The sequence below is a fragment of the Sus scrofa genome, chromosome 15 (genome assembly GCF_000003025.6).
Source record: "Sus scrofa isolate TJ Tabasco breed Duroc chromosome 15, Sscrofa11.1, whole genome shotgun sequence".
In the NCBI taxonomy this organism is placed as follows: Eukaryota; Metazoa; Chordata; class Mammalia; order Artiodactyla; family Suidae; genus Sus; species Sus scrofa.
Window position 1 is genome coordinate 124,422,743 of NC_010457.5, and position 21,899 is coordinate 124,444,641.

Consider the following 21,899-nt stretch of genomic DNA (forward strand, 5'->3'; position numbering starts at 1 on the left):
TGGTGGGTCAGTATGTTCTTCACACTATGTGTTTATAATGCTATTTGCATAGTAATTATATTTCCCATGAGGCCAATGAATTAAGTAGTTCTATCTTATGGCACATGTATAATAATAGTAATGAATCATTAAGATAATATCAAGGAGGAGTTTCCTTTGTGGCTCAGCGGAAATGAACCCAATCAGGGTCCGTGAAGCTGTGGGTTTGATCCCTGGCCTTGATCAATGGGATAAGGATCCAGCATTGCCGTGGGCTGTTGTGTAGGTCGAAGATGCAGCTGGGATCTGGCGTTGCTGTGGCTGTAGTGTGGCTGTAGGCCAGCAGCTGTAGCTCTGATTCAACCCCTAGCCTGGAAACTTCTATATGCTGTGGGCGCAACCATAAAAAGACACAAGAAAAGAAAATATCAAGGAGGCTGAGCTGGACTGGGTCCTTATAACTTTAAAGATTGGCTAGAATGGCAACAAAGATGCAGGTCATTTCTCATGCTGGGTTACTGATGCTGCAGCAAAGCAGTGCAGAAAAACGCCCAGGGTCCGGATGGAGAATAAATGGATGAAGCTCTCCACTCAGGTCTTCATAGACACAGGCCTGAAATTTGGGAATCTCAGCTGCTTTTGCAGGATAAAAATCCCATTAGCTTAAAATAGCCCAGAATCATGGGCTTGCTTCCTTCCATATTGGGTTTGTCTTTGAAGAGCTGTCCACCTTTTTACCATATTAGGAATTTTTTTCCAGGGCTGCCACAATTAGCACAGTTAAAATTACTCAGTTCTGTTTCCTAGTGTACCAGCCAGCTGTCTTGGTGTTCCAGAGCATAAGGCTGGCCATGGTTTACCACGGGCACTATTTATCATCATAATTGGTACAAGAAAGATTTCTTTAAAAAGGAACAGGCCCTGGCTAATTGTGCTACCTTCCATAGGAAGCTCAAAAACTTCGTTAGCAAAAGATCTCAGAGGGAAGGACCAGCCTTTACTGGCCCTCTTGTCTCTCCTTCTGGTGCCTGATATTGGTCCCCCCGGGGGGAAAAGTGACAAGGATGGGAGGGGGGGCAGAAGAGGTGAACAGATTTAGGGAAAGAGTTTGTTGGAATAGGCAGAGGTGGAGAGCAGGGAAAGAAAGTTTATGGCTGCAGAAGCATCAGAGAGCTGTATCACACTTTCCTCTTAGAGAAACAAGTTTTAACTCCAAGGAAGGCAGGGAGGTGAGTGGAGTCAGGGGTGGACCTAGCGTGAGGAAAGTGAGGCACGAAACTGCAGAGTCACCGAACAACTCAGGAATCAGGATAAATGATTTTAGTGCAATACTTTAACAAATCAGAATCAACGCTGAACTTTTCCATGGTGAACAAGATAATCCACGTTTGAAACAAAGTCCAGCTCTAACCCTGCATTGGAATGATCTTGCTGATTCGACTCATCTTGATCCTGGAGGGTTGCCTGAGTGCAAGGGGGCCCCCCGATCTTGAAACCCTGACAGGAGCAATTAGGGGTCAGGCTTATCATCTACCTACCAAGACCCGTTCCTGCCACCCCCATCCCGCTGCCCAGTGCGTCTCATGGCTTCTAAGATGAAAGGGGGAAAGGAGAGGAAAGCATTCTCAATTTGCTACACCCCTGCTCCTCATTATAAAGAGGTTCTCTCCAAATACATCCCCAGACTTAACTCTGGAACGAAGCAGAACTCTTTTGAGTGTTCGGGTATTTATTTCTTTTATCTTGGGCTACTTTTTAATTTCCACAGGTTTTAATAAAAAATGATCTCAGGACTGCAGGTTAAAATTAAAACCAAAGTAAACATGAGCATGTGGAACTGCAGACGTGAATAGAGGGCACGGAAAACCCACCTCCATAAAAATCCAGCTACATGTCTGTCTTTAATTTTTTTTGGTCTTTTTGCTATTTCGTGGGCCGCTCTCGCGGCATATGGAGGTTCCCAGGCTAAGGGTCGAATCGGAGCTATAGCTGCCAGCCTCCACCAGAGCCACAGCAACGGAGGATCCGAGCCGCGTCTACGACCTACACCACAGCTCACAGCAACGCCGGATCGTTAACCCACTGAGCAAGGGCAGGGATCGAACCTGCAACCTCATGGTTCCTAGTCGGATTCGTTAACCACTGCGCCACAACGGGAACTCCTGTCTTTAGTTTTAAAAGTGGGTCCTGCGATGGGAAAGCAGAAATTTGTGGGGAAGATCATTTAGACCTCTCTCTGGGATGCAAGGAATGGGCCCCCCCCCACTCATTTGAGAGCATCTGTCCCAGAAGGAACTGGAACAAGGGGTAGTAGCAACTATTCCTGCCACCCCCAACCTCTCCACCATCACCGTCCAGGACTCCCTTCACACAGGTGATTTTGTTGCATAAAGATCTGAGACCTTGGAGTTCCGGTCGTGGTTAACAAATCCAACTAGGAACCCTGAGGTTGCGGGTTCGATCCCTGGCCGTGCTCAGTGGGTTAAGGCTCAGGCGTTGCCATGAGCTGTGGTGTAGTTTGCAGACGCGGCTCGGATCCCGCGTTGCTGTGGCTCTGGTGTAGGCCGGTGGCTACAGCTCCGATTAGATCCCTAGCCTGGGAACCTCCATATGCTGCGAGAGCAGCCCAAGAAATGACAAAAAAAGACAAAAAAAAAGAAAAAGATCTGAGACCTTGACTCAGGGCCAGGTCCGAGTCAGGTTCCAGGGCCAGAGGCATGATGGCCCAGGGTCTGATGGTACGTAATTTCTAGTAGCAGAAGGGAATGGTTGGTTTTAATAGCAAGACAAAGTTAAGTGATGCATCAGCAGTCATCTTCATTTAGCAGCAACTGAATAAGCTTCTGCAGGGTGACAGGCTTGGAGCTAGATCTGGAGGATACTGGGGTGAAGAAAACCTCCCTCACCTTCCTGGATGTCCGAGTCTGTTGGTGGAGACAGACCTACCAGCTGCTGGTTACTGGCTCTGATGACTATTGTCATCAGCATGGAGCAGCTGGACCAGGCCAACCAAGGTGGCATGCCTCTCCTCTGGACCCCTCACAGTCTCCAGGGACTGTGACACAAGTGGTTCCCAACTTTGGCGGCACATTCAAATCCCATGGGGGAAAAAAAAAAACAACTCAGGGATGTTTGGACACCTGTGTTCATAGCAGCGGTATTATTCACAATAGCCAAAAGGTAGGAGCCATCTGAGTTGTCTGCTGATGGGCAAATGGATAAATAACAGGTGACACAGTCATACCGTGGAAAATTCCACAGCCTTAAACCGGAAAGAAATTCTGACGCACGCTGCAGCATGAATGAACCTTGAAGTTTGTCATCATGCTAAGTGAAACAAACCAGTCACCAAAGGACAAATACTTTATGATTCTGCTTATAGGGGGTTTTTAGAGCAGTCAGATTCACAAAGTCACAAAACAGTAGGTGGTGGCCAGAATCTGAGCGGAGGGAGAATGGAGAGTTAGTGTTTGATGGGCATAGAGTTGCAGTTTGGGGCGATGAAAAAGTTTTGGAAGTGGATAGTGGAGATGGTTGCACAACAATAAATGTACTTAGTACCCCTGAACTGTACACTTAAAGATAGTGGAGTTCCCGTCGTGGCGCAGTGGTTAACGAATCCGACTAGGAACCATGAGGTTGCGGGTTCGGTCCCTGCCCTTGCTCAGTGGGTTAACGATCCGGCGTTGCCGTGAGCCTGGTGTAGGTTGCAGACGCGGCTCGGATCCCGCGTTGCTGTGGCTCTGGCGTATTCCAGTGGCTACAGCTCCGATTCGACCCCTAGCCTGGGAACCTCCATATGCCGCAGGAGTGGCCCAAGAAATAGCAACAACAACAACAACAACAACAACAAAAAAGACAAAAATAAAGATAGTAAGTGTTATGCTATATTTTTTTAACCATAAAAGAATGTATCGTGTGATGAGCATTTGTGTTTTTTCGAAGCTCCTCCGTTGATTTTAACGTGCAGCCAGGGTTGAGAACCATTGATTAGACTGTTCTTTAGTATCAGCCTGAACAAGAGAAGAGGTGGAAGGAAGGTGGAGCCGGTGTTGTATTGGCGCCCCCTGTGTCCACATCGTGAACTGCTCTAATCGCCCACAGCTAGGAAGCTCACAAAAGGTTCCTGTGGCTGCCTGCTTCTTGTAAATGGTTCTCCCCTGCGGAAAGAGGAAGAGCAGTTTCTTAGCGTAGGAATTTGCTTATCTCGCCCCTTAAGAAATCCCTCCTGTCAGAGGTGAGTGGTTTGCGGTGATGTCAAGGCTTCTGGATGGGCTCCAGCTGACTCCTGGGCAGGCCTGGATGAAATACAAGGAGGCGTTGAACCTGCACACCCTGTCACTAACCGGCCAAACCGTCTCTGACCTGGCTTCTGTCTATGGAGACGCCCAAGTACAAAACACCCCAGCCTATCTTCTCCCGTCCCATACCCACCGGCCAGGGAATCACCAAGTCAAATTAATTCTGACTCTTAAAGGTATTTTAAAACTGCCCTTAGGAGTTCCCGTGGTGGCGCAGTGGTTAACGAATCCGACTAGGAACCATGAGGTTGAGGGTTCGGTCCCTGCCCTTGCTCAGTGGGTTAACGATCCGGCGTTGCCGTGAGCTGTGGTGTAGGTTGCAGATGCGGCTCGGATCCCATGTTGCTGTGGCTCTGGCGTAGGCCGGTGGCTACAGCTCCGATTAGCAGCTCTGGTTAGAGCCCTAGCCTGGGAACCTCCATATGCTGCCGGAGCGGCCCAAAGAAATAGCAAAAAGACAAAAAAAAAAAAAAAACAAAAACCGTCCTTAAGCCACTGCCAGGATATTGTTTGCAAATCTGAGGAGGCTCTTCCATTTCCGGAGTCGTTTTTCCATCTGCTGCCGAGTGTGAAGGATGACACAGCCCCAACTGGGGACTTTGGAGGAATCCACCTCGAGAGAGATCGGCGCGGTTGATGGCAAAACACAGAAATGAAAAGTGAGGACCCTTATGACATGCCAGAGCTGCTGTTTGTACAACACCTGGGGCCACCCCACCTTTAGGCTGCCTATCGCTTATTGCCCAAGCTTATTTTTACTGAAAGCTTACACTTGCCATAGAAAAAAGCATCCTAGCCAATGATGTATAGAAGCAATTTTTTGGTGTATAATATTTTTTTAATTGGTTATCGAAATTTCCTTTTAATTTCTTGTTTTGTTTTGTTTTGGCTGCCCTGTGGCACAGGGAGTTCCTGGGCCAGGGATCAGATCTGAGCTGTAGTTGTGACCTCTGATCCTTTAACCCGCTGTGCCAGGCAGGGCTCGAACCCATGTCCTGGCAGTGCAGAGACGTGGCTGATGCTGTTGTATAATTTCATGTTTTCTTGGTTTGAAAAGAAAACCAATTACAGCCAGCTGCAGGGGGCAGGGAGAAAGAGAGGGTTGAATATCTTGAAAAGGTGGGGTAGCCCATGGACTCCCACACAGGTGGGGCCAAGCAACTAAGCCTCATATATATCTTCCCCTCCCTTTATTTTATTTTATTTTTTTCTTTTTTGGCTTCCCCACAGTATATGGAGTTCCCAGGACAGGGATCAGGTCCGAGCCGCAGTTGCAACCTAAGCCATAGCTGCAGCAACACCGGATTCCTTAAGCCACTGTGCCAGGCCAGGGATCAAACCTGCATTCCACCGCTCGCAAGACACTGCCAATCCTGTTGTGCTACATCGGAAACTCCTTCCCCTCCCTTTAGAATGCCATTGTGCACTAAACCCAGCTCCTGACAACCTCTCTCTCATACCGAAACCTCCCCTTCGAGACGTGAAACTTGGATTGCACTGGGCACTGCCCTTGGACATGGAAGCCTGGCAGGGGAATGGGGTCACAGAGCAGAAACAGGACTCTGGAAGTCCCCCTGTGGGGTGCAAAGGCAGTGCTCAGAGAACAAGAACTGGGAAAACAACCCAGTGAGTTCGCAACAATGGAGAATGCCCCAACTCAGGTGGTTACCACATGCATGAGTCAGGACGCCTTGAATGCAGACAGAAACCAGCTCAAACTCGCTTAAGCTTGAAAGGAAATAGATTGGTTTTCATAAGCTCAGTGTAGAAAGGGCAGAGGTGCAGGTGGCCTCCGGGAGAGTGGGGCCCCGAGTCTAGATCTTTGTTGGCATCTCCTCACTCTTTCTCAAGGTCATCTCTGCATCTCTCCACCTGGTGGAGCCTTGCTCTTGGGCTGCCCTCTCTCTGAGGTGGGACCCAGGGCTTAAATTTTTTCTGTTTTTCTCCTGAAAGGATCCCAGTGGAAGACTTTGAGAAAAACTGGCCTGGCTTGAATTATGAGCCTCTCGTTGTACCAAACACTGTCCAAAGAGTACGGGGGATTGTGACTGGACAAGCTGGGTCCGGAGCCCGCCTGTGTGAGGCGGGGCTGTGATTGGCAGTGATGGTTAGGACTAGGACTGGCATGTGAGAAGGATTCTTCTCCAAAATAAAATCTGTTGCCAGAAAAAGCTGGCAGGCAAAGCACCCGTGATATACTTTGTAATTGACATCATTGCATTTTCCTACTGTTGCATTTGTGCCTTTTCCTGTACACAGTATTTACATTGTGTATATTTGTGTTTGTGGGGAAAGGAGGACTAGAGAAAATCAAGACGGCTGATTGGGAGTTCCTGTTGTGGCTCAGCAGGTTAAGGACCTGATGTTGTCTCTGTGAGGGTATGGATTCGAGCTCTGGCCTTGCTCAGTGGGTCAAGGATCTGGCATTGCTGCAAGCTGCAGTGTAAGTCACAGATGTGGCTCAGATCCGATGTTGCCATGGCTGTGGCGTAGGCCTGCAGCTGCAACTCTGATTCAGTCCCTGGCCTGGGAACTTAGCAGGTGTGGGTATAAAAAGAAAAACAAAGAAAAGAAGGAAAAAAAAAAAAAAGAAGGCTGATTCTACTGTTTCTAATGCCTGAAATTAATCAACTTCTACAGAATTGACTTTGTCTTTTAACTGATAAAGTAGTCACCCCTAATACATTAACAATTAAATTAGCCAGAATGGTGGTTGTTGTTTTTCGATTAGTGAACTGATCTTCCATTATTTTGAACTTGAATTAGCTGAAATACTGCTCTATTCTATTGCCCCTAAATTGTTTGATCTCTGGATAATTATATAGATATTAGGTCTTATTTGCTTACTCATTTATTTTTTCCCCTAAGTATTGCTTTAGTTTTGGTTAGAGTTGGAGGATGTTGAAAAGGTTTCTCAAATATTAAATTATCTGCAGACCACACAAAACAATGTTCTGGCTTTGGACGAGAGCATTTTTGGTGTGTTTTTTTTTCAAATTCTTTGAACCTACTTTTTAAAAAAACTTACTTCAAACTGCCTTACTTAATATAGAGAAGAAAGCTAATTATAATATAAATTATATCCAATAAAGCTCTGCTTTGTTATACTCTGTCGGATAAGTTAGTTACTGAGATAAAAAGGGAACTTGGTTGTGTTTCTAAGCACCAGTCACCACATTGTTATGTCCATTGTTTTCTTTTTACCTTGGAGAGAAATATTTTTACCCGTTCATTAAAATAGAGGATTATTTCTGGTTTCAAAAGTAATAAATACTCATGGTAAAACACTCACCACCACCTCACCCCCCGTTTTTTCAAGTTGTTGTAGTGTGTGATTGTTTTTTTTTGTTTTGTTTTGTTTTTGTTTTGTCTTTTGTCTTTTTAGGGCCGAACCCCTGGAGGTTCCCAGGCTAGGGGTCTAATCGGAGCTCTAGCTGCCAGCCTACGCCAGAACCACAGCAATGCCAGATCCAAGCCGTGTCTGCAACCAACACCACAGCTCATGACAACGCTGGATCCTTAACCCACTGAGTGAGGCCAGGGATCAAACCCACAACCTCAGGGTTCCTACTCAGATTCATTTCCGCTGCGCCATGAAGGAAACTTCTATGTGAGTGTTTTTAAGACCAAATAAATTGATAGTAGTCAAACCACCAGAGGAGGCATTTGTAAGATAATATACAGCCATTTGTTAGGATAATACAAAGGGAAACCATTTTATGCTTTTGTAATAATTGAACCAAAGTTAGGATTTCACACAATTTCCAGAAAGAACTTATGGTATGTATTCCTAACAACAAACATAGGCAAATTAATTTTTTTTTTTAATCTTCTTTCTCAGTGCTGTCTAAAAAGCCCCAACTGGGGCACAGTTTTCCATCTGTTCTGTGAGTGCCAGGTGCGTAGGTTACCGGAAATGCCCTAAATCCAGGAGCAGGGGCTGGACTGAGCCTTGCGTAAAGCCCACAGAAGATGTACAAAGACAAGTTGCCAAAGCCCCAGAATCAGGCAGAGCAGAGGTCCCTCAGGGCAGTGAGCCAAGCCATAAAGTACTGAAGCAGGCGTAGTCTGGGACTGGGCCAGTTTGCCTCAGACCAGAAGCCACTCATGTCCTTCCTGCTGCAATGAAAACTGCGCGGCCTCTAACATTCTGTGATCTGGAACATCAAATGCTCTTCCCTCCAGTAGGGTGTATTCTCTCTCTCTCTATCTCACACACACACACACACACACACACACACACACACACACACACATATCAAGAGTGTGACAATTAACCAACAATTAGCCTGACTAGAAGGGAGGCCAGAGAACTCTCTGAGCCCAGTGGCTGGGAAGCCAAGACAAATGGACCAGGTCTGCAGCTGCAGAGGTGGTGCCTGGAGAATGAGTTGGGCAGACGGGGTGGCCATGGGGACACAGGAGTGCTTGTATATCCCAAATTGCTAAAGAGGGAGGTCAGGTACATGCTTAAAAGTCCAGATTGTTTTGAGATTGTACTGCCTTTCCCCAAATACATGAAGATGAGCATGGTCAGAGACAGAGCACAGATCTGAGGTGTAGCACTACTGTGGGTTGCATCTGTGCTCTAGTGAGTCCCAGTTACTGATAAAATACGAGTAGGGGATTGGATTAAACCTTCTGTAGAAGCCAGTGGCTATGTTTCTTTTATTAGGTTCTTGCTTTTTGGTATCTTTCAGTGTGCTACAATCTCACTGAGGGGTGAAGTTTTTCTGTAAGCTTATATTATGTGCTTCTTATTACAGAAAGAGGACTGTCTTCAAAATGTGTTTATGAAATAAATTTTTGTTAAATGAATCAGACTTTCCTTCCCACTTAGTTACATGATTTTTGTTTGGTTTGGTTTGGTTTGTTTTGGTTTGGTTTTGGTTTTGGGGCCACACCTGTGGCATATGGAGGTTGCCAGGCTAGGGGTCAAATCGGAGCTACAGCTGCCGGCCTACCTCACAACTACAGCAATGCCAGATCCGAGCCATGTCTGTGACCTACACCAGAGTTCACGGCAATGCCAGATCCTTAACCCACTGAGTGAGGCCAGAGATTGAACCCACGACCTCAAGGTTCCTAGTCAGATTCGTTTTCACTGTGCCATGACAGGAACTTCTACATGATTTTTTAGGAAGATTCTTTGGCCTCTTGGGAAAATACATACACAAATTTCTGCCATAATACTCTCTGCTGCTGTGACATTCCTGAAAATCTTGACACACGCTGGCACTTTATATTTATTGCAACTCTCTTGGTTGTTACTAATTTGTCCTACTAGTGGAACAAAAGGAAAGAGAGATGAAATGGTTTGTGGTGATTCCTCAACTAACCTTTGAAACTGGCAAGTAAAGTTTTATTTCTGCACCAAATCCAATCATAGGAAAAAATTCAATCTAGTTCAATAAACTATTTACCTTCTTCAGAAGGCAGATACACCCCTTAGAAAAGAAGAATCCTATGTGTTTAATATCAGTGGTTCACAGCCCTGAAGGCAGAAGCAGATCTAGTGTGTTTCAGGCAAGCAGACTTTGCTGCCTAAGCCAGGAAGCCTTCTACATTCTGCGTGCTGTCTCAAAAAACATTTGGAAAAAGTAGAAATAAGATGTAAGTGAAATTTATGTAAACATAAAATGGAAAAAGATCTTTCTTGGCATGCTATTAAATGCATAATTCACAAAAGGAAAGATTAGAAGACATATAAAAAATTTTATATTTTTTTGAATTTTATACATTTCTTAAAAGCTGCTATGTATAAAAAACTGAAAGTCAACATTAAAAGCGTAAATGTATTTAGTGATAGACAAAGGATTAATGTAAGGCATCAATAATCAAAAGCCCCAGCATACCAATAGACAAGAACTGGCAATTCCCAAAAGAAGTAAAAATGTCCAGTAAACATAAGGAATGATTTCCACCTGTATTTACAAGGAGATATAATTTTTTTGGGCCACACCCATGACCTATGGAAGTTCTTAGGCCAGGGATCAAGTCTGAGCCACAGCTGCAACCCACACCACAGCTGTAGCAACACCGGATCCTTAACCCACTGTGCTGGGCTGGGGATCAAACCTGCAGCTCAGGTCACTGTTGTAGCATGGGTTCAATCACTATCCTGGGAACTTCTGCATGCAGTGGGTATGGCCAAAAATTATGTAATTAAATATTTATTAAATTCATAATCTCTCAAACCTGGAAACAGCGCAGGTGCTTTTCAACCAGTGAGTTGATAAACAGACCTTGGTGTGTCCATAAATGGATTACACTCCACAATAATGAGCAGCAGACTGCTGTTTCATGCAGTACGTTGGCTGGTTCTCTCTCTTTTCTTTTTTTTCTTCTAGGTCAATTGAGATTTTATTGATCTAGAACATATATCCGTTTAAGGTATATGATAATTAGATACACGTATATACTGCAAAATGATAATTATGGAATTGTTAACACCCACACCTCTATCCCCTCACGTAATTACCTTGTGGTTTTTTGTTCATTTGTTTGTTTTTGCCTTTCTACCTTTTCTAGGGCCGCTCCTGTGGCATATAGAGGTTCCCAGGCTAGGGGTCCAATCGGAGCTGTAGCTGCCAGCCTACACCAGAGCCACAGCAATGCAGGATCCGAGCCGCATCTGCGACCTACACCACAGCTCACAACAACGCCGGATCCTTAACCCACTGGGCAAGGCCAGGGATCAAACCCGAAACCTCACCGTTACTTGTTGGATTCGTTAACCAGTGAGCCAAAACGGGAACTCCTACCTTGTGGTTTTTGTTGGTGGTGGTGGTGGTGGCGATAACATTAAAATCTACTCTCTTAGAACTTTCAGGTAAATAATACAGTTTGTTAATTGTATCTACCATGCCATCCATTAGATCACCATGGTTACACGATGTAACCCTATCCATCTTATAGCTGAAAGTTTGTTTCCTTTGACCAATATCTCCCCATTTTCCCCACCTCCCAGCCACAGGCAGTCAGCATTCTACTGTTTCTAGGAATTCGTTTGTTTCTTTTAGATTTCACATGCATGTGAGATTGTATAGCATTTGTCTTTCTCTGTCTTAGTTCACTTAGCATAATGACTTGTAAGTTCCACTCATGTTGTTGTAAAAGGTAGGACGTCCTTCTTTTTTAATGGCTGAATATATGTACATATATGATGGTTTTCTTTTTTTGATAGTTCTCTTTTGAATTATCCTAAGTGAAAAAGAAGCCAGAACAAAAGGCTACGTATTGCATGATTAATTTATATGATGTCTGGAAAAGATGAACTTACAGTGATGGAGAAAATATCCGTTGTTGCCCAGAGCTGAGGCAGTGGGGGAGCTTGTCTGGAAAGGACCAGCATGAGAGGGTTTGGGAAGATGACACCATTGTTCTGTATTCTGATGGTTGTGGCTGTTACCTAAGCCTCTGCATCTGTTGAAAACTCATAGAACTGTAAACTAGTGTGTGTAAATTTAAAAACTAAATTATACTCCAAAATAGAAGAGAAAGACGGGGTGGGGAGGGGAAGAGAGAGGGAGAGAAATGCAACTAGTAGAAAAAATAAAGGCTTAAAAAACCTCCAGTTTTAAGAAAAACTTTGAAACACAGAAATCTGTTACAATATATCATTGAGTGAAAAAAGCAGATACTTCTTTCTGGTACATTTTGCACAACTTTCCGTAAAATCCTTGTCCCATGAGAGTCTCTGGTGAGAAAAAAGGATTCTTTAAGCAGTTTGTGACAAGTCTTCTGGCTCTCCTCAACCCAAGGCACAGTAGTAGGTAGAAATTCCCAAACATTTGAAATCAAATAAACCAGTATAACATTGCTTACCCAAGGCTCTATCCCATTTAATCCAGTCATGGAAATTCTAAGTGCTTACTTTATCTTTTTTTCTGAATAATATGCTATATTAGTTTTTTTTAACTTTTTGCTGTATAACAAATTACTACAAGCTTAGCTTAAAATAACACACATTTACTATCTCAGTTTTTGTGGGTAAAAAGTCTGGCACAGCTTAGTTAGGTCCTATGCTCAGGGTCTTAGAATGCTGCAGTCAGGATGTTAACTGGAGGAGTTTCCATCGTGGCTCAGCGGAAACAAAACTGACTAGCATCCACAAGGACACAGGTTCTATCCCTGGCCTCGCTCAGTGGGTTAAGGATCCAGCGTTGCCGTGAGCTATCGTGTAGGTCACAGATCTCAGCTTGGATCTCACATTGCTTTGGCTGTGTTGCAGGCTGGCTCCTACAGCTCCGATTCAGCCCCTAGCCTGAGAACCTCCATATGCCGCAGGTGTGGCCCTAAAAGGACAAAAAGACCAAAAAAAAAAAAAAAAAAAAAAAAAAGCAGATGTTAACTGGAAAGTTCCCACTGCAGCGCAACAGGATCATTGTTGTTTCTGGAGTGCTGGGATGCAGGTTTGATCCCTGGCCCGGCACAGTGGGTTAAGGATCCGGCGTAGGTCGCAGCTGTGGCTCATCTGATGCCTGGCCCGGCAACTCTATATGCCATGGGGTTGGAAAGGAAAGGTCCTCTTCCAAGCTCACAAGGTTGTTGGCAGAATTAATTTTCTTGCATATGTATGACAGGTGCCTTGTTTTCTCGCTCACCATTGGTGAGAACCTGCTGCAGAGGTCATTGCCACATGAGCCCCTCTATAAGCCTCCCACAACACAGTAGCTTCAAGGCCAGCAGGACAACTCTGACCTTGGGAAAGGCACCAGGCACTCCATTAAAGGGTCTACCTGACTAGATCTGGCCCACACAAGAGAATCTCCCTTATTAATTCAAAGTCTGTTGATTAGGAGCCTTAGTCATATTGGTAAAGCCCATTTTCCAAGTATTTACTTTAAAATGCATTGCAGGTATCTGGCCAGCTCCTTATTATTGCCTCGGAAATTTCTGAATTACAAATCGCTTTCTTTTTCCTGCTTTGTATGTTTCTGGACTCCTCCCTTAGAGCTCTCAATGGATGCTTGATAAATGCTAGCGGAACAATAGAATTTCATTTGAAAGCAACAAAACAACAAAAACTCAAGACTTTATATTAGAGCAGAAAATATTTTAAACAAAGTAGAATTTAAGGCAGGGGACCTGGTGCTTACAAAATGTTGGAACGGCTTGATAAGCAGGGAGAGCCCATTGCCAAGGCTGTCAACCAGAAGTCAGAGTACTGCTGGGGACTTGTCACCAACAGGATGCAATTTCAGCCTCTGACACTCACCACCCAGATGGAGGGACACCAGGCTGGAGTCACTGTGATGGCCTTTGTTGCCTCTGAAAACCTAGGAGCTATATCCTTCAGACCTGTTGCTGCAGTTCACAATCCCGTGATGTTGCTGGATCACAGGAACAGCAGGAAGAGGGTAACTGCCTCCTCTTTGCCACTTCCCAAATTCAAGAGTGCATCTGCATGATGGAACCTGATTTCCAAAAGAGCCAAGGGAATGCAGTTTTTACCATTCCCATATCTCAAGTTCAGGGGGAGGTGGAAAGGCACACAAGGTGCCAGTTGACAATTCCCATCATGCTTTGGTGTCCCTTTTCCCATCGTCATCTAGTTTCCTCTAAGCATACTGTGGGCAACTCTGCTTAGGATAATTTCCTAGAAGTGGGTGTCCTAGGGAAAGCTAGACATCTCACCAACAGAAAAGGCAAGAATGTGAATTTCCTGACATGGGTTTCTTTTAACATTAAAGACAAATATTTCTATTTCAGTGGATAAAAGGACACAAGAGATTTTCATTCAGAGTGTCTTAGGCCAGCTAGCATTTTAACATGTAAGTATCACTTTCATAGCAGTAAGAGCAAGCTATGATATAAACATATGACTGGTTATATTTGTGTCTGTCTGTCCCATTAGACTGTGAGCCCCTTGAGGCTGAAAATCTTATTTTCTTCACCTTTGTATGGCCCATAATTCCCAACAGAGTGCCTGACAGGAAGTGCACAGTAAATGTTGAGTGGATTGTAATGGATATCATCTTTTATCTGTTCATAAATCAGTCTTTTCCTTTTATTTCTTTGTATTTTATTAAGTCAGATTTGACAAGATTCAGCCACTTGTGTGAATATTGCATTTACTATAGGAGACCAGGTGAGATCATGTATCTAATATTCTTTTTCAACTTAATTTTGTTTTGCCTGTAAGAATAAACTTGTGGAAATTTTAATAGAAAGTGTCATGCAACGGTAAATACTGTGCAGGCATGGATGCTCCATCTCGGAGATTCTAGAACTCCTAGAGTTGTTTGGTTTTTTTTTTTTTTTTTAATTTGTTATTGATTTTTTTTTTTTTTTTTTTTTTTTTGCCATACATAGCATGTGGAATTTTCCAGGCCAGGGACTGAACTCGTGCCGCAGCAGCAACCCAAGCTGCTTCAGTGACAATGCTGGATCCATAGCCCATTGAGCCAGGACAGCTCCCAGAATGCCCAGAGTTAAATATGGCAGGTGTCTTGATATGTAAGAAGGGACCTTGGAGTAGTGGTCAGTGGCGTGAAACTTTAAGGCTCTTTGAGGGACCAGTTCTTAGAAGAAGAGTATCTGAAGTTAATGCTGCTTCAATGCTTCACACACATCATCTAATGAATGTAATGATGATGTAGCCAGGGAAGGAAATTCCATAGTTCCTAGTGGACTTGAGAATTTCGTAAATAAAAAACCTGATAGCTGGTTCTTGGGTATAAGTGTGTAAATAATTCTTGGAGGATAGGAGAGATAAGTAAGCATGCCCAAGGACTCACCCCCTGGGTTACCGTAAATACAGGAGTACCAGTATCTTAAAGTCCCCAGTGTCCTCCCCTCCGTATCTCCCCAAAACCCTAGTCCCCAGATCTCTGACACAATACCTCAGTTAAACTTCATGTAAATGGAATTCTACAGTATGCTTTCTTCAGCACTGGGCTTCTTTTACTATTTTGTTTGTGATATGCACCCATACTATATGTAGCCTGAGTTCATTAGTTCTTAATCCTTGTATAATGTTAAATTATAGAGCTGTATCACATTTGATTTATCTCTTTTATCACTGATGGATATTTGGGGTGTTTCCAGTTTGATGCTCTCATAGATGATGCTAAACTTCCTTTAATGTACCTTTTAGTGCAAATATATATATATATATATATATATATATATATATGTTTTATGGTTGAATATGTGTATAGAAAAAAATGCTGTATCATAACGTATGCTCAGTTTTCAGATGTACTGTTGGGTTTTCTGAAGAATTGTACTAATTTATGCTCTACAGTTGTGTATGAGATCTCCAGTTCTCCTCATCCTTGCCATCCCTTGCTAATATGTGTCATTTTCATTTCAGCCATTCTAGAGAGTGTGTAGCAGAATCTGTGTGCTTTTAATTTGATTTATCTGATGAATAATGACATTATTCATGTCATTCGGGTAACTGACACAAACGTTTTTGAGTCATTTATATATCCTCTTTGGTGGGGTGTCTGTTGGTCTTTGACCATTTTTTTATTGGATCGTTTTTCTTCTGTTTATTGATTTATTGGTGAGTTCCTAGCCAGATATATGTATTGCAAATTTCTTTTTCTCATTCTCTGGCTTGCCTGTTTACTCTACCAGTGGTGTCTTTTAAGTGAATAGAGTTTCTTAATTTTAGCACACTCCAATTATCAACCTTTACCTGTGTTTACAACTTTTTGTGTCATTAAGGTATTTTTGCCTATCCCAAGGACATGAAGATAGTCTCTTAGTTTGAAAAGTTTTTTATTATTTCCCTTTTTTAATTTAGATCTACAGTCTACTTGGAATTGATTTTGTGATCCATTTTATTCTACAGGAATTCCTAATATACTCAGCATTATTTATGGAAAATATTGTCCTTTTTCTATTAACTGAAGTATCAACTTTGTCATAAGTTGTGTGACTGTACACTCTTTATGTGTGCATGTATATGTATATGTATATATACACACACACACTCTACTCTTTTCCATTACTGGTCTATCTTCATGCCAATACCCCTTTCTGATTTATCATAGCTTTGTAATAAATCTTGATGTCAGCTGGTAAAAGACCTCCAACTTTGTTCCTCAAAATTATTTTTGCTATTCTTGGCTCTTCAGATTTCTGTATATATTTTGGAAACAGCTGGTCATTTTTTCCAATGCTAGACTTTTTATTGGGATTATATTGATTCTATAGATCAACTTGAGAGAAATGACATCTTTTGCAATATTGAGTTTTTCAGTTTGTGGGCATAGTACATATTTGATGTTTGTTGTTGAAGATTGCATTTGTTTCATTTTCCAATCACTGATAGCCCATATATAAAAATACAATTGATATAGTGTGCATTGACATATCCAGTGATCTTGACAAATCTTTCATTGTTGTTTTTGTGCTAAATTCAGTTACTAATTCCATTAATTGCTTGTGTGTTCTTTGGGATTTTCTACTTAACATAATTCACCAACTATGTAATTTGTGAACAATGCCGAACTTCCTTCTTCTCCAATATATCTTTCTTCTTTCTTTATTTTTTTATGATTTTTTCCATTATTGCTGGTTTACAGTGTTCTGTCACTTTTCTACTATACAGCATAGAGACCCAGTTACACATACATGTATACATTCTTTTTTCACACATTATCATGCTCCATCATAAGTGAGTGACCAGGCATAGTTTCCAGTGTTACACAGCAGGATCTTATTGCTAATCCATTCCAAAGGCAATAGTCTGCATCTATTAACCCCAAGCACCCCATCCATTCCACTCCCCCTCCCTCCCCCCCCCCAGCAACCACAAGTCTGTTCTCCAAGTCCATGATTTTCTTTTCTGTGGAAAGGTTCATTTGTGCCATATATTAGATTCCAGATATAAATGATGTCATATGGTATTTGTATCAATATTTATTTCTTTTGTTTGCTTTATCACATGAGCTTAGCTCTCTAGTATGGTACTGAATAGAAATGATGATGTAGTCATCCTTGTTTTTAAACTTAGGGAGGAAGTGTTTTATATCTCATCCTTAAGGATGGTGTTAGCTGTAGTTTGTTTTTGTTTGTTTTTTGTTTTTTTTTTTTTTTTTTTGGTCTTTTTGTCTTTTCTAGGGCTACACACGTGCCATATGGAGGTTTCCAGGCTAGGGGTCTAATCAGAGCTGTAGCTGCTGGTCTGTAGCAATGAGGGATCTGAGCCTCTTCTGTGACCTACACCACAGCTCATAGCAACGCCGGATCCTCAACCCACTCAGTGAGGCCAGGGATGGAACCTGCAGCCTCATGGTTCCTAATCAGATTTGTTAACCTTTGAGCCACAATGGGAACTCCATGTAGATTTTTTTGGTTGATACCATTTATCAGCATTAGAAAGTTAACTTTTATTCTGAATTTGCTATGAGTTTGGAGCTTTATTAGTCCTAAATGGTATTGAATTTTATTAATTGATTTTTTTCTGCATCTCTTGAGATGATCATGTGATTTTTCTTTATTAATGTTATTATTTAGACTGGTTTATTTTTGATTATTAAACTAATTTTGCATTTCTGGAATAAACTTAACTATGTCATTACATATTATCTTTTCTTTATATCACTGAATTCACTTTCTCCAAAGGTGATTCTATGGACTTTTATAACTGTATTCATGGGAGATATATGTGTGTGTGTGTGGTTTTTAGCATCAAGCTTATGCTGACCTCATAAACTAATTTAGGAATTGTTTTCCCCTTTGTCTATTTTCTAAAAGAATTTGTATACTTTTTTTTTTCTTAAATGTTTGGAAAAATTTATAAGTAACCCAACTGGTTCTGGACTATTTATTTTTGAGAAAAGGCTTTTAGTTCTATATTATGTGTGCATGTGTGTGTGTGTGTGTGTATGTAAGTATACAGTATATATCTATATGTATGTATGTATCTATATGACTATTCAGATTTTCTGTTTTCTCCTTTATAAGTTGTGTTTTTCTAGGAATTTGTCCATTTTACCTCTGTTGTCAGATTAATTGCCATAATGGTGCTTATAATCATCTCTTTATTGTCTGTGTAAGATCTATAATGATTTTTCTTTTCACATTCTTGATTCTGTATTCTTTACTGTTCCACTTCATAGGGGTTTATCAATTTTAGTCATCTTTTTAAAGAACCAACTTTTGGTTTTGTTAACTTTTATCCATTGTACATTTATTAAGTTTTGTTCTTTATTGTTCTTTACCCTTCTTTTAGAATTACTTTGCTGTGACCTTCCTAGTGTGTTTGAAGTAGATTCTTTTTTTCTTTGTCTTTTGTCTTTTTAGGGCCACACCCGCAGCATATGAAGGTTCCCAGGCTAGGGGTTGAATTGGAGGTGTAGCTGCCAGCCTACATCAGAGCCACAGCAATGCGGGATCCAAGCCACGTCTGCAACCTACACCACAGCTCACAGCAACACCGGATCCTTAACCCACTGAGTGAGACCAGGGATAGAACCCGCAACCTCATGGTTCCTAGTTGGACTCGTTTCCACTGTGCCACGATGGGAACTCCTGAAGTAGATTCTTAATCATGGATTTTTAACCCTTCTTTTTCCAATATATCATTAAAGGCTCTACATTTATCTCCCTTCTTTTTCCAATATATCATTAAAGGCTCTACATTTATCTCTAAGAATATGTCTAGTTGCATCCTACAAGTATTAATAAATAATTTTCATTATCATTCATTTGAAAATATGCTCTAATTTCCCCATGGGTTACTTAGAAGTATATTACTTAAATTTACAGATATTTGGGGATTTTATAATTATTGTTTTAAAATTTATTTGTAGCCTAATTTCCCTGTAGTCAGAGAAGCTACTCTATATGATTTCCATTTCTTGAAATTTGTTGAGATTTACTTTTTTCCCCACATATAGTTGTATTTTGTGTAGTTGCTACATATGGTGTTTTGGATGTCAGGTCATTTTTTAAATTGTATTTTTCAAACTCCTATATCCTCATTGATTTATTTTTCCTGTGTGTTCTGTGAATTGCTAAGAGAGGTATATAAAAATCGTCCACTATGTTTGTGAGTTTTTCTATTTCTCCTTGTAGTCTGTAAATTTCTCCTTCACATATTTTGAAATATTTTGAAGCTATATTATTTGTTACATACAGTTTTTAAGTTGTTGTTTATTTGATAGGTTGACCCTTTTACCAAAATTATAAAATGTTCTTTCTGTCTCTAAAATTGTTTCTTGCCTGTGTCTAATATTAATGTAGCAACATCAGCTTTGTTTTGGTGAGCATTTGCAAAGCATTTCCCATCCCTCTACTTTTGCCTTTTCTGTAGCCTTATATTTGCATTGTGTCTCTTAATTTAGTTTGACACTTTTGCTTTTTATTTGGTGTATTTAATCTATTGTCATATGCTTTTTAGTTGGTGTATTTAGTCTGTTGATACATAATGTGATCTGATACATTTGGATTTAACTCTACCACATTATTCCCTGTTAACTTTTTCCTACCTGTTCTTCTTTGTCCCTTTTTTGTCTTTGGTAATAATCCTGTATTTTTTTTTTTTATTTTTTAAAAATTTTTTGTTTTTAGGCCCGCACCCATGGCATATGGAGGCTCCCAGGCTAGGGGTCAAATCAGAGCTACAGCTGCCAGCCTACGCCACAGCCACAGCAACACCAGATGCCTAACCCACTGAGCAAGGCCAGGGATCGAACCCACAACCTCATGGTTCCTAGTCGGATTTGTTTCCACTGTGCCACGATGGGAACTCCTTAATCATGTATTTTAACTTTTTCATTTTCCCTCCTCTATTAGCTGATTGTAAAGCATTCTCAATTCTTTTAGTGGTTACCAAGAAATCACAACATGTATCCTTGATTTATGAGAGTCAAATGCAAATTAATACCTTTACCACTTCCTGGGAAGAGTGGATCATTAAATGAAATTTAATTCTACAAATATTTAAAGCCCACAAGGACTGATTCTTATTGTTATATAGTTAATATACATTTAGGTTTATTCACATATTTATCCTTTCTGTTGTTCCTCATTCCTTCCTACGTATTCGTCCACCTAGATCTCTCCTTCTGCCTAAATTACTCTATTTAGTGTTTCTTTTAGCATGGTTCTGCTGGCAGTAATTCCCTCCATTTTTGTTTTTCTGAAAATATCTTTATTTTGCTTTCATTTTGCTAGGCTTAGAATTCTCTGTGTCATTTCCTCCACTGTGACTGGATCCTTGACTCTTTCACCTGCCCACAGTGTGCACTAAATCAGTGTAGCCAGCTTGGTTAGACTGGCAGTGAGTTTCCAGTTCTCATCCCTGCCAAGCAAGGATGACTGTGTTTTTTGTTTGTTTTGTGCATCATTGATTTTATTTATTTTTTCTTTTTAAATTTTTTTATTAAAGTATAGTTGATTGCAGTGTTTCTTCAATTTCTGCTGTACAGCAAAGTGTGACATAGCCATACATACATACACACACACACACACGTATATATACACATTTCTTTTTTTTTTCATACTATCTTACCTCATGTTCTAACCAAAGAGATTGGACATAGCACTGTTCAAAGCTTTAGATAATTCACTGGTATAAGCTTTTTGGAGGGCACCTTGTAGAATATAAGATCTAAGTTATACATTCATAGCCTTCTAGGCTCCTGGCCCATTTCCCTAAAGCACAGGTATAAAAATAACAACAGGAAACATTTATAAAGCACTTATATTTACCAGGCACAATAGTAAGTGCTTTACTTGTATTAACTACCAATAGTTAACAGAATAGTTAACAGTGACACTATAAGGGGGGGTACTATTATTATCATCCCAGTCTTATAGATGAGGCATAGACAGGTTAAGTACCTGACCAAGGCTATATAGTTGGTAAGAGACTGAACTGAGGCTTAAAATCAAGCAGTCTGACTTGAGAATCTATGTTTTTTTGTTTGTTTGTTTGCTTTTTAGGGCCACACTCACTGCATATGGAGGTTCCCAGGCTATGGGCAAATGGATGGTTTCTCCATCACAGCCGTAAAACTGCCTGAGAACTGGTCTCACAACCAAAGTATGCCCTGTCGGTAACTGAATGACCACTGAATGAGGCACAGCAGCAAATCCTAGCTACAGCTGCCAGACACAGCAACGCAGGAACCAAGCCTCGTCTGCAACCTCCACCACAGCTCACGGCAACGCCAGATCCTTAACCCACTGAGCGAGGCCAGGGATGGAACCTGCAACCTCATGGTTCCTAGTCTGATTCATTTCCACTGCGCCGCAATGGGAACTCCGAGAATCCATGCTTTTAATTACCATTCTCTATTGTCCCTCCAGAGTGTTCATTAATGCATTTAACAACAAACAATGAGAATACACTAAATCGATCAATCAGATGTAATTAAGTATAGTATTTCTATAGAGTGGGATGTAATATCACCATTAAAAAATGTATATGACATATTGTCAATGAAAAACAGGTTACAGAACAATGTGTACCGTGTAGTGCCATTAGCTATAAAATTACATGTGTGGATAGGGGAGTTGGTTATGGACAGAAGGCTCTGAAATACATTTTTAATAGCCTGAATTTTTTTGACAAAAATAATAAAGCTATTTTTGTCTAATGGATAGAGACTATATCTTATTCCTCTATCCTATTATATTTCTTGGTGTGTA

The 21,899-nt window shown here is 41.4% G+C and overlaps 1 protein-coding gene across 3 annotated transcripts in view; it reads left to right on the forward strand.

Moving 5' to 3' along the window:
* The window catches only part of SGPP2 (sphingosine-1-phosphate phosphatase 2), a 146,547-nt gene that overhangs the window by 106,434 nt on the left and 18,214 nt on the right, over window positions 1-21,899 (forward strand). The window lies entirely within an intron of this gene.